The 13421-nt window shown below is 40.1% G+C and overlaps 1 protein-coding gene across 10 annotated transcripts in view; it reads right to left on the bottom strand.

Moving 5' to 3' along the window:
* Window positions 1–13421, bottom strand: part of LOC125460802 (anoctamin-4) — a 216386-nt gene that overhangs the window by 132085 nt on the left and 70880 nt on the right. The window lies entirely within an intron of this gene.

Raw genomic sequence — 13421 nt, 5'->3', positions numbered from 1 at the left:
GGGTGGGATGCACTGGAGGGCGTGGACTTGTTCGGCCAAAGGGCCTGTTTCCACACGAGGATTCTACGGATTAAATCTAAAAAAAAAAGAGGATGACAGAACACTGGAATTCCCGAAAAAAGAAAAAAAAGAGGCTGATGGTTAAGTGAATATATTGCCAAAGTGGACAAATTTTGTGGGAAAGAGAGGTTTTTAGGGGCTAGGGAGCAATGGTAGAAAGATGAACAACCTTTACTTCAGTGAACACAAGTGCCTTGAAAAAAAGGAACTCAAACTTAGTTAATAATTGGATCACAGGATTTCATGTTTCAAACAAAACCTTTCACCAAGTGTTAATCAAAGCAAGGACTAACTTACACTTCAAATTTTGCAAGCTCTTGAGAAGTCCCAAAATACTCCCATTGTAGTTTTATTTCCACTTAAAAAAGAGTTCTATACAAGAATAAGATTTCCTTCATTTCTCCTGTGACCAAACTAAGTTGTCAACAGCTCAGGATTTTACTTCCTTGAAACCCTGTTGTTTGCGGAGCATTTGCTCTAGATGGGGAAGCGGAAGCAAAGATCAGCTGGATAAACCCTCCAAAACACCTCAACTGTGCATTCCCTAACTCAGAGAGACAGGCCTCTATCCATTAGTGACACCAAATGGAAAAAAGCCTTAATTTCTATGATTCAGAAGTCAGTTTAAAAGAAAACACACCTGACTTCCTCAGAGAAACCCTCCAGCTCAAAACCAAACCAAAATTCCTTGCTTCAATCTACCCCATGGCAACTTGGCCCAAAACAGAAATTACCATTAACCTTCCATTGCAGGAAGGCACTGCAAGTGATTTTAAAATCCCTAACAACTATAGATTTACCATGTCCAGAAGGAACTGCTGCTTTGTGTTTGTTAACTTCCAATTTTGATTTTATTAAATAAAGATAGACTAGTCATTTGTCTCAAATTGAGTTCTCACTCCTAATGCGTTTTAGGAATGTCAATTCCAGTACTAAAAAGGTTCTATTTCTAAAACAAATCATAAAATTAGATTGCTGTAAAAATTAACAAGACAGCAGCCATCGTCTAACTGAACGATAAGAATCTCTTGGGGCCAAATCACTTGATTTACAAAATCCATCATGAAACAAGGTAGTTATACACCACTGCTCAAACTTAGAGCATTAACTGCATCATGTTCAGCAGGGTGAGGGCATCAAATCATCACTATCTGGCTAAACAGGCAAAGTAGCAACAAATATTTCACTTTCATCCATCACATCAACAAGATGCCTGGGAAAAGAAGCTGCAATCCTCATGCCAAAGGAACAAAAACAACTCTACAAATGTTTAGGATTGTGAAGATGAGCCTCACACCCGATTGCTGATTCCATACAAAAGCTCAAACCAAGAGATCTGAGTGACCTCCATATTCACACACCATTCTACAACAAGACTGAGTCACCAAATCGAGTGAGAAAGTTAGTAGTTATGTACCCGTTAGCTGAAAAAGCCAAAACTTTTACCCAGTTCTGAAGGGTCACTGGATCCAGAACATTGATTTCTCTCCACAGATGCTGTCAGACCTGTTGAGCTTTTCCAGCAAACTGTTTTGTTGGCAAGTAATTTATAATCCTTTTGGAAAAAACAACTAGAAGTTCCCTTGTGAAAATTTCAAAGCTAAAAGTGTTTCAGAAATGACAATTATTGAAATAGGATAGAATAGTTTACTTTTAAAAGTAAAAATGAATTCCCATCACTTAACACCCACAAGAATGAATTACAAATGAGGGTGACTCAGTATCAGAGCTACAACAATGTTGCTTAACTCATTAAAGAGCCTTTATCATGCATTTTTTTTTGGCAGATGATGATGCAAAGCAAAAGTAAAGAGCAGAACTCCCTGATAATTGATTGATTAGTTCCTATACATGACAAGTATTGCTCCAGGGCCCCAAAACAGAGACATAGCTGACACTGCAAGTGCAGTATTTGCATGGAGCCTACACCCTCCATCCCGAAACCCAGGTGGCTATTGGGAGTAGGCCTCAAAACCAAAATCACTTCCAGCTAAACAATGACTGTAGGACCAGGAGTGGAATAGGTGACCACATCACATCCTTGGCTCAATGGGTCGTAGTCTCCCCTCAAAAACAAGACACTCTGGTCCCACTCCAGAGACCTGTGCACAAAAACAAAGCGCTAGGCAATTGTGCCCTTCGAGCTACATTTATAGACAAGAACAGACCCCAAAAGTGGGGAGGCAACAGTCTAGTCCCCGACTTATTTTAAAAAAGGCAAGAGTCAGGCATTTCATTCTAGATGAAATTTGATTGCTCAAACTGCCAGATTTGAAGCAAAACACACCTTACCTCACACACTAGGAAGGGAGAAGTTGGAACAACTCTGTTGGAAACATCACAATACTAGGAGTACTTGACTACTAAACAGTAACTGTTTCATTATAGCAACATCCTGTAAACACACCCTTCACAAGGGCAACTTCAGAAAAATGGATTCTCTCATGCATGCAACTCCAGGGAGGAAAAGAGATCACAGAAAACTTAGTGACAGCCACTAAAGAACTAAAATTAAAAATTCTGTGGGAGCTTTCTCCACCTATTCCAACTTGTAAAAAACCTAAGGCCTAAGGCCTTACAAACTGTTTACCCAAGTGGCTCAGTAGACTGCTCATAAGTCTCTCAACTTTTCTTAATAAAGAAGGACAGAAAGAGGCCCACGACGGGATAGCCACATGTTTTGGATGTGACATTAAAGAGAGGCCTGGACACAAAAAGAACCCTCAGCATCATTCTGAAGTGCAAGGAAATTCTCCCCAGCAGCCCACATAACTCAATATCAGCACAACCTACAAAGGTCAAAATTACCTGGTTTGTCTTGACAACCTGGAATAAATGAGTCTTTGAGAAAATTTTGGACAGGCTAGACTTCTATCCAAGATAACAAGATGTAGAGCTGGATGAACACAGCAGGCCAAGCATCAAAGGAGCAGGATATTTCAGGCCCAGACCATTCTTGGCTTCTAGCCACTGAAGTTTAGAAAAAAAGTAAGAGCCAACAATGATAAAAGATTCCCCGAGGAGAGAGACTGATTGATAAATGAAAGTTTTCCAGATGGACATGGGAAAATTGTGCAGACCAAAAGACCAAGGGCTACAGAGCAGTGGCAGAAAGGTGAACAATCATGATCGTAGTCAATGCCATGCCTTGTAAGAAGAAATTCAAGCCCTTAATATTTAGATCACAATTTCATTTTGAATCTGGAGCACATTGACTGAGTGGATATTACAAGAATGTCTTCCATTTTAAGAAATCAAGAGCTAGGTGTCAATGCTTATTTTAAATGGGTGACTTACTCATTAGACTAATTCTTCAAGGTTCATAAATCTTTGGGAACACTGCTTCCATCATCTTTCCAAGAAGAGTGTCTTTGAATATTCAAAGAAGTAAATAGATTCTTGCTAAGGATAGGCAGGAATGTGGATGAGGTTACAATCACATCATTCACAACCCTATTGATTGGCAGAGCAGTTATAAGAGGCCTGAATGATCTAGTTCTTGTTTATGTCAAAGAGTCCCTACATTGTGGAAACATACCACTCAGCCTATCAAGTCCATACCAACCCAAAGAGCATCCAATCCTGACTCAACCCCACCCCCTATCCCTGTATTTCCCACACAAATCCACTTAGCCTGCACATCCCTGGACATTATGGGCAATTTGGCATGGAAAATTTGAAATTTGCTTTAACTATCTTATCTTGAAATAGGATTATGATTGATGGTCTGAAAAGACCAAGACAGACCTCAACACAAAACAAAAAACAGCAGATGCTGGAAATTAAAAAAAAGACAGAAATCACTGAAAAAAAAACTAACTTTGCTCTCTCTCCACACAGAGGCTGCCAAGTTAACATTTTGGATCTGGTGACTTCTTCAGGCCACATCAGTATCTCAGGATCCTCATCTCGCTCTTCCAGCTGCAGAGGATGAGCTTGTGCTCTTCTACTGCAGAGGGCTTTCTAATTCCAGTAATCACATTTGGTAAACCTTTGCTGCAGTCCCTCTCAACACCTTATTGTGGAAACAGCTGTAGGAGAGCACGAGAAGGGGAAAGATATCACAACCTCAGCATGACAAAGTGTTTTTGAACCATTGAGGTATTCTCTTTAAAAGAAAAAAAAATTGTAGTAATGTTGTCTACACAGACTGGCACAAGTCCCCACAGTGAATGAGAACTTTTTTTAAAATTTTGATGTAGGGATAAATATTAGCCAGGATGAAATTCCCTGCCACGCATTAAAGGTGCAGCCTTGAAACTTTTTTGCTTTTATTTGTTTCCAGGATGTGGGTATCGCTGGTGAGGATAATGCCTTATTGCCTTCCTTGACTTCCCTTGTACTAAGTGCCTAGCTGGGCCATTCCATTGGGCTGTTAAGCATCAACCACATTACTGTAGAATCTCAGGGGTCTGACCAAGGACAGTAGATTCGCTTCCCTGAACAACATTAGTGAACCCAACAGATTTTTACGACAACTGATAGGGGATTTACTGTTATTGTTACTGAGCCTAGCTTTATAATTCCAGAGCAACTAACTAGTTTAAAATTCCAATCACTCCCATGACAGTTGGAATTCTAGTCCCCCTGAGCACTAGCCTCTGGGATCTCTAGCCCCGTGATATTATTCAATTCAGACACCAATATAAATCCTGAGGTGGGATAAAACATTTCATCCAAAAGATAGCACCTCCATCAATACAACGCCCCAAGAACCACTATGGAGTATGCCTGGATTTCAAAATCGAGAGTGGGTTCGACACCACAAGGTCTTCTCACGCAGATGCAGAGCACACTACCCGCCAAGTCATGGTTAACACTAGGAAGCAGAGAGAGGTGTTTCACTTATGTATTAAAGCAGGACCCAGTTGCTGCCTGGTTTAAATTGCAAGATACATAAAGCCTGTACAAGTTGATGTGACTTGCAATCATTGTTTACTGTTCCCAGCCATTCCCTTCCACCAGAAAGGGGAAATCATTACACTCAAGACATTAAAAAAAATTCCTCCTCTTGTAAATGAGGTTAGAGAAAGTAGTTCTGAACAGAACGTGAAGTATCGTGCTGGCCCACACAACAGGAAGGATTTCGGAGCAGTGGAGTTGGCTGTTGGAGAAAACCAAAGGAACAGCAAGAACATGTGCCAAGATAGTGCAGATAGCCAGAGACTTTTCCCCAGGGTGGAAGTGGCTATTACAAGGGGGCACAGTTTTAAAAGGTGATTGGAGGGAGGTATAGGGGTAATGTCAAAGGTAGGTTCTTCACAGAGTGGTGGGTGTGTGGAATTCACTGCTAGCACTAATAGTTGAGTCAGATACGTTAGGGACATTTAAGCAGCTCTTGGATAGGCACATGAATGATAGCAAAGCAAGGGGTATGCAGGTTAGTTTGATCTTAGGAGTAAGATAATAAGTCACCACAACATCATGGGCTGAAGGGCCTGTACAGTGCCGTACTGCTCTATGTCCTATAAATCCAGAAACAGATCCAAGCAAAGAAATACCCAAAATTTGTTAATACAGTTGATTTCTCTCTGAAAAAGAAAAAAGGACAAGCTTACAATAAAAGGCAACATTAATCATCAAGACTTGACACTCATAAGTTGGCAAAAAGAAAATCAGTTTGGAGGATACATTCATAAAATGTAGCTTGAATATTTTCCTAAAACAATATGCCATACAACTATTCAAGGCAGCAGCTATTTTAGATCTTGCTTTGGTAATTATGAGGGTTAATCACTAACTTCAACAGGAAAGGGTCCCCTGGGAAAGTTAGGTGTCACATCAAGTTTAAGTTAACACACAAGCCCAAAACAAGAATAGCAGCATACTGAGCCTTATTCCATAGATACAAGTATTAGCAAAGTAGGTTGTTTCATACTTTTTCTACTTTCCAATCGTGAAGAAATATTTCAATTCCCAAATCTATGTTCCATTGAAAAAAAATTTTTAAAAGACACATTCATCCTTGGATGTAGAAGTTCAGTTGTATTAAGTTTAATTTTTAAATAATGGTGATAAAGCAAGAGGTTTTGCAAAGGTTTAAACATCAGAAAGAGTAGAATGATTAAACTAACCAGAAATATTAAAAAAACAAAAGAAATGCAAAAAATACATACAACTACGTAAAAGAGGGGTACAATGAAAGTAGAAGACTGGAGAAAATATCTTGGCATGATAAAAACATTCAAATATTTTGCCTGTATTCAAGAGAAGACAAGATATTAGAAATCAAATTATGGGGAAGTTAGATATGCAAAGTGACAGTGAGGAACTTAGAAAACTAAACCAGTAAAAAAAAATAGCCTGGCTGACAAACGAACAAATTCTCTGGTCTGAGCAGAAAGTGGGGGGGGGGGGGGGGGGGGGAGAGAGAAGAGAGAGAGAGAACTGGTGATAAAAAAGGAAAGTCAAAAAAGCATTTTAAGTATTAGGAGCAGAGGATAACCAGGCAAAGAGAACAGCCAAATGGTGCCAAAGTGGCCAATCTGTGTGGAACCAGAAGATGCAGGTGAGGTTTCAAACAAATACTTTCTATTGACTGTAGAGAAAGATGAGAGATCTAGAAATCTGAGAAGTGGGTACAGGAAGCTGTAACATACTTGAACAATTGAAGGGGAGGTGGCATCAATAGTTTTCACACATCAAAAATGGATAAATCCTAGACCCAAATAAGATGATTTCAAGACTAGGGTTACAAGGTGTAGAGGATGGATGAAGGGGTCCAGACCCAAATTGTCAGCTTCCCTGCTACTCTGATGCTGCTTGGCCTGCTGTGTTCATCCAGCTCTCTACCTCATTATCTCAGATTCTCCAGCATCAGCAGTTCCTACTATCTCTGATTTCAAGGCTGTTGTGGAAGACAGGGGAGATGTCAAGTGACAAGGCATTAAATTTTCAAATCTTCTGGCCACAGTACAGGTGCCAGAAGACTAGAGGGCAGCTGATGTGGTACTATGATTCCAGTGTGATAGGGTGAAGACAGGAATCCTTAGGCCAGCAAGTCTACAATGGGAGGGAAAATTACGAATAAAAATGCCAAGGACAGCATTAATCCTCACTTGCAGAGGCAAGGATTAATTAAGGACAGTCAGCAAGTGATCATGTCTAACAAATTTGACTTCAAGATAGTGACTAGGTGTATGGAGGAGGGTAGTGTAGTTGATGTAGAGTATGAGGATTTCAGCAAGGCTTTTGACAGGGTCAAGCATAAGAATACATTATCTTGATAGCAGTCATTGGGAAAATGTTGGGATTCTTTAAGGCCATGGTTAACAGGGCACTTAGAAGTCATAAAATGATTAGGCAAAAATCAACAGGGTAACCATGTTTTGACAGTTCATTGGATTTTATGAAGATTTAACTAACAAGATAGAGGAACACCATTGCCATTGGTCTATCTGGATTCCCAAACAAAAAAAGTGGTGACCTAAAGGTATGGACCTGGGAACAATATTCACATAGATAGAAGGTTAAAGGACAGAAAAGGAGGAAATTCCGCTTGGCAGTTATAACAAATAGGATGTGTCTGGATCAGGACTAGAACATGAACTGCTACAGTTTGTGGCAAGTGAAGGGGCATCAACTCACAAAACTTAACGGGAAAATAAACTACAAAAGGAATCTGCAGAAGGGATAGAGACAACCTGGTTGAGTGAGTAAGGTATAGAAGGTGTGGGACAAATTGAGGCTGCGTACTCTGATAGTTAGGAACAAAGACAAAAGCTCCTTACAATTTCTAAAGAATTTAGGGGCTGATAATCTGAGATTCGTTCCTCCTTGTACAAAATCCGCCTCCACCAAGTTAGCACGTAGACGTTACATAATATCATGATCCCAGAGTTAATATTGAAGTTATCTGATGATATCAGTGTCTGTGCCTCAAAAGGTCCCAGTGGGGTCAGTTCAGCTTCTGATGGACATAAAATTTAATAGCATTAAGTTTACATTGCATAATGTACTTATACCTACAATTATCATGCAATAAACTACAATGACTTAATACAAATGCCTTTTATTAAAACTCAATAGTGGTGTAACCTACACCTGTTAATTCATGGAAAATCAACATTGGAACGACTATTGGCAGCACTCTACCCCAGTTGGCATTGCAACATGGTAATTAATGGTGAGATAGCTGTGCAAATACCTCAGGGCAACAATGATGGAAAAATAATCAATTTGATCCAGTAGGTGGTGACATTTTGGTAAGATCACTGGAATAATGCCAGAATCCAAGACAATTGCTCTGGGAACATGGTTTGAATCCCTCCACAGCAAATAGCTAAATGCGTTTTTAAAAAAAACAAGAAAATCTGGAATACAAGGCAAACCTAGATGATGGACTAGAAACACTGTCATTGTCTTAGTCAAGGCATAACCAGTAGAAGCTTTCATTGGGCTTCCTAGACCAATGATGGGATTCTAACAAAAGAGGTTCACAAGAATTGTTTCTTGCTGTTGATAGGAAGGAAGTCACAGATTATACAGGAAAACACCCACACTAGTCCAATCAAACAGGCAATTCAAAATGCAAATACAAAAAAACTTTGCCGGAGAAAGAAAACACTGACAAAAATTAGTAAAACAAGGTTTGGCAACGAACTCAAGGTGCTTAAGTGTTCAATATGCTGTTTGAACAAACTGATTCAGGAGGTTTGGCTTTGATGATGGACTAGCGTTCAAAATTCAAAAGCAATCTTTCAATTCTTGGTCTTCTAAACAAACAAACAGGGCCAGTGACAAAGCAAGTGTTAAATTAGCAATCATCCAGGAGCACCACTGAGGTCATGAGAAGGTTTTGTTCACTCAGACAACCAGAGAGAATAAGTGACCCCATTTAAGCAACATGTTCTAGATCTGCTGACAGAGTATGATTTGCTTTAGCAAAATGGTGATAAGGTGCATGTGACTCCAAGGTCCATACACTGAGGACTCTTGACAAAAAGAAAACACCTGTCTGAACATTCCAGATAAGTGGGAAGAAAGAACATACTTGTTTCAACGGAACAGCCACTTTTCATATTGAACATTCACAAGATTTTAAAAAAGGTGTCAGATGAGGCTAAGGGACAAATATCCAAGTTAACGGTGAAGAGTTCACATTAAGAAATGTCCTTCAGATTAAAAAAAGTAATGCACCAACAACATACTCCACAAAAAAGGTGCATTGGAGATTAAGAGGCCGTCCAGTTGAGAATGGACTTTGAATCATGAATCAAGGTCCTCAAGCCAAATGCCTACTGATTTTTCAATTCTGAAGAGAACGCTTTGTGAATGAATAACGAGTCCTTTGAGAAATTTGGCATGAGAAGAGGTAATAAAAATCTACAACTGAACATGCTGATGGACAACAATGTGATGTTGGACTAATCAAAAAGGTTGGTGTGGGAGAATTGGGTTTCAGTTCATGGGGCACTAGCACGCCACTGGGGTAGAGTGCAGCTTCTTTGATGGTGTAACTAACAGCTGAGCTGTTATCGATCAAAATGAATATCCAGGGCTGCAGAGGGGGCTTTAATCTAATTTGGGGGTTGTGATTGAAAGAGGGTGGTGCTTGCAGTTGGGAGAGGGGAAAAACAGGCTTAAAACAAAGTTAGCAACATTGCAAGGCAACTATTTAGACAACAGTAGCCACAGTGAGACGGGGGTGGGGGGTGAGGGAGTAAATAACTCTAGACAAGGGCAGACAGTAGGGTCAGGATTGTGGGGGTGTAAATCAGACTAAACTATTGGCTCTTCATTTCAGTGGGCACAGTATTCAGAACAAAATAAAAAAAGTGTATTCAAAACAACAGAAGGACATTTGGCCTGCCATTTGTAGGTGACCAAGGCGGATAACCAACATAGCACTCTCTTTCTACATTTTCTGATCCTTTTAGCTCCAAAGAACTACACTTAACCCCTTGAAAATATTCAATGCTTTGGCCTCAACTGAATTCCACAGGCTCACCACGTTCTGAGTGAGGACATTTTTCTTCACCTCAGTCCTAAATAACATACCCCACATTCTCAGAGTGCAGGGAGTCCAGTACCAGAGGTCATAATTCATTGGGAACACCCTCCCTCCGTTTGCCCTATCTAGTCCTGTTAGAATTCATAGGTTTCTCAAGAATTCCACACACCACACCCCTTCCCAAATAGTCAAGTAAATGCCAGTGAATATAATCCTAACCAATTTAGTTTCTCTCCATATATCAATCAGTCCCATCCCAGGAATCAGTAAACTGAGGGCAGCACGGTGGCTCAGTGGTTAGCACTGCAGCCTCACAGCACCAGGGACCCAGGTTCGATTCCAGCCTTGGGCAACTGTGTGCAGAGATGGCACATTCTGAGTGTCTGCGTGGGTTTCCTCCAGGTGCTCTGGTTTCCTCCCACAGTCCAAAGATGTGCAGGCTAGGTGGATTGGCCATGCTAAATTGCCCATAGTGTTCAGGGGTGCGTGGGATGCTTCAAGGGGCAGCGTGGACTTGTTGGGCCAAGGGGCCTGTTTCCAAACTGTAGGTAATCTAATCTAAACCCTCGTGCATTCCCTCCGTAGCCAGAACATGCTTCTGCAGATAAAGGAGCCCCTGCTTTGAATGCCAAAGTACCATGTGCCTCCTGCTTCACCTCCATGCTTATTTTCAGCAAGTGGTATGCGAGGACATCCAGGTCTTGTTGTGCCTCCCCTTTCCAATTATAACCTGTCTTCTTGTTCTTACTACAAAAGATGGATAATCTCTCAGGTATCCATATTATACTGCATCTGCCATTCACTCCTCCAAAATCACACTTAATTGCTCTGGTTTCCTTCCACAGTCCAAAGACATGCAGGCTAGGTGGATTGGCCATTCCCAATTGTCCGTAGCATTCAGGGATGTGTAGACTTGGTGGGTTATGTGGGATGGGTCGAGGTGGGATGCTCAGAGTATCAGCAATGGACTTGCTGGGCCGAAGGGCCTGTTTCCACGCTGTAGGGATTCTCGGAAGCATCTCTGCACCTTCCTTACTATTCACCCTCCCACCTATATCTAACTAACGTTTTGCCGAACATTTCTACCCATGCAAGTACACAATCCTCAAATCGCATATGCTTCAGTTTTACATGCTAATCACATTGGACTTTGAAGGCTTTTTGATAAAGTCCAATAACCCAGGTCCACCTGCACCCCCTTATCAACTTAATTAGTTACAGCCTCAAAGATTCCAGTAGAATTGTCAAGCATGATTTCCTTTTGTAAATCCTGCTGAATCTATAAAATCCTGTCACTATTCTAAATGCTCTACTATTAAGTCTTTTATAAAAATGGGCTTCTTTCCTCACTAATAGGCTTAAGCTGCACAAGTAGGCACTTAATGGGCTTGATTTTAGTGTAATCATACAGGAAATCAAAAAAGCCTTCAATTGTCATTTTGCAGATCACAGTGGTGTCAGTAGAGAATGGAACAAGCACAAGTGTTAAAAACAACTAATTCTCTTCGATCAGATGGTATGGGATCCACATGTGGTTACTTTCTTAACTATCTACAAGGGGAAGACAACACTACGGGAGCAAGTATCTATAGAGCTCATAACAGCAGTTATTCTGTCACATATCATTCACACCTGATTTGTATGTTTACAAAAAATACTTTTGAAGATTGGTCATTTGATTAAACTAGCAGAGGTCGTCTCCGAGAAAGAATTCAGTGTAATCAGGTCAGTTTCCTAGAACAGTGTTTATAGGTCCACCCAGGGACAGGTCTGCTTTGGATCTGACAATATATGAGGCTGGTTTAGTAAACAAAAACAAAAAGTCTCTCAGGAACACCAAACGCAATACAGACAAAGTCAACATTCAGGTGGAGAACAAAATACTTGGATCATAAGCAAATTCATTATCCTTAAATAAGGGCAATTACAAAGGAATAAAGGGTAGAATTGGCTGGAGTGACCAGAGACAAAAAAAAACAAAAAAACTTTTTCTTAACCAATGACCTATTTAAAAGAATAATTCATGACTCATCTAGAAGCTGAATTAACCAGTCATGGTCAGCCAAGCAAAAGGACAGCAAATAATGTCACTTTCTTTTTATTTCAAAGATTAGGAGACAAGCTAGAGGGTTGGAAATTCTTGAAAACAAAAAAAAAACAAAAACCCTGACAAGAAAAACTAAGGATAACTAAGTAATAACAAGACAAAACAGAAATAGTTTAAAATATATTTAAAAAGATTAGGTGCCAAAAGTGAACCTAAGCTCCTTAGAAATTGTAGCTGTGAAATATTCTGCTTCAGTTTCCACAGTAAGACAATAGCAACATTCCAAAAATATTAAGTGAGGCAAACAGTGGGATGATAAAATAAATACAGTAACTACAAAAAAAGTTATTGGGGAACTAATAAGCAAAAAAGGTTGATTAGTTCCCTCAATCTGAAGGATTCGATTCCAGAATATTAAAAGCAGCTACGGAAATAAACACCGGTAGTAATCTGCTAAAGATTCCTTAGATTCTGGAAATGTCCCAGGGAGAGGAAAATTGCCAATGTGGCACTCTTATTCAAAAATTGAGTGAGACAGAAAGCATGTAAACTACAGTTCAGTTAATTTAACTCATCATTGAGAATGTTCTAGAGTCTAGTAATAATACAGAATATACTATGGAAATGTTACATCAAGCAAAGTGAGCACAGTTGCCTGAAGGGAAAATCATGCCTGACAAATTAACTACAATTCTCTTTTGTAACAAGGTGATGAGGAACCAGTAGATGTAATATATGTGGATTTCTAAATTCGGGTGTCCTCTTGGATGAATCTCAAAGTTAACATCCAAGTTCGGCAGATTAAAGGAAATGAGAATGAAATATTTGCTCACTTCAAAGAGAATGGGGAATTAAAAACAGCTAAGTCTCACTGAAAATGACACAAGGCACTAGTTATTCCAGCTGTGATCTGACATGAACAGTTTTGGTCCCCAGAGGCAAGATATACTGGCATAGGAGGCAATCTAGGGAAGGTTCATGAGGTCAACCCCACGTATAGGGAGACTGTATTACCATGCAGACGTTGAAAAGGTAAGGTCTGGACTTGTTTGAATCAAGAATGGAGAGATGAATTTTTTTTGAAACATAAAATATTCTCAGGGTGCTCAACAGGATAGATGCAGAAGTGTCATTTCCCCTTGAGGGTGAATCTAGGAGCAGAGGGGATAATCAGGACAGGAGGTCATTCCTCAAGATGAAGTGACATACCTTAACAGAGGATAGTGAATCCAAGAAGCTCTTAACTGCAAGGTGCTGTCAAGATTGGGTCATTAAGCATATTCAAGGGCCAGACAGACATTTTTTAAAAAATCAGCAAGGTGGCCAAGGATTTATGGGGAGAAGGCAGTAACGTGGAGTAGA

The sequence above is a fragment of the Stegostoma tigrinum genome, chromosome 18, assembly GCF_030684315.1.
Source record: "Stegostoma tigrinum isolate sSteTig4 chromosome 18, sSteTig4.hap1, whole genome shotgun sequence".
Taxonomy (NCBI): Eukaryota; Metazoa; Chordata; class Chondrichthyes; order Orectolobiformes; family Stegostomatidae; genus Stegostoma; species Stegostoma tigrinum.
The sequence above is the reverse complement of the archived record's forward strand: the minus strand, read 5'-3'. Positions and strand labels throughout refer to the sequence as shown.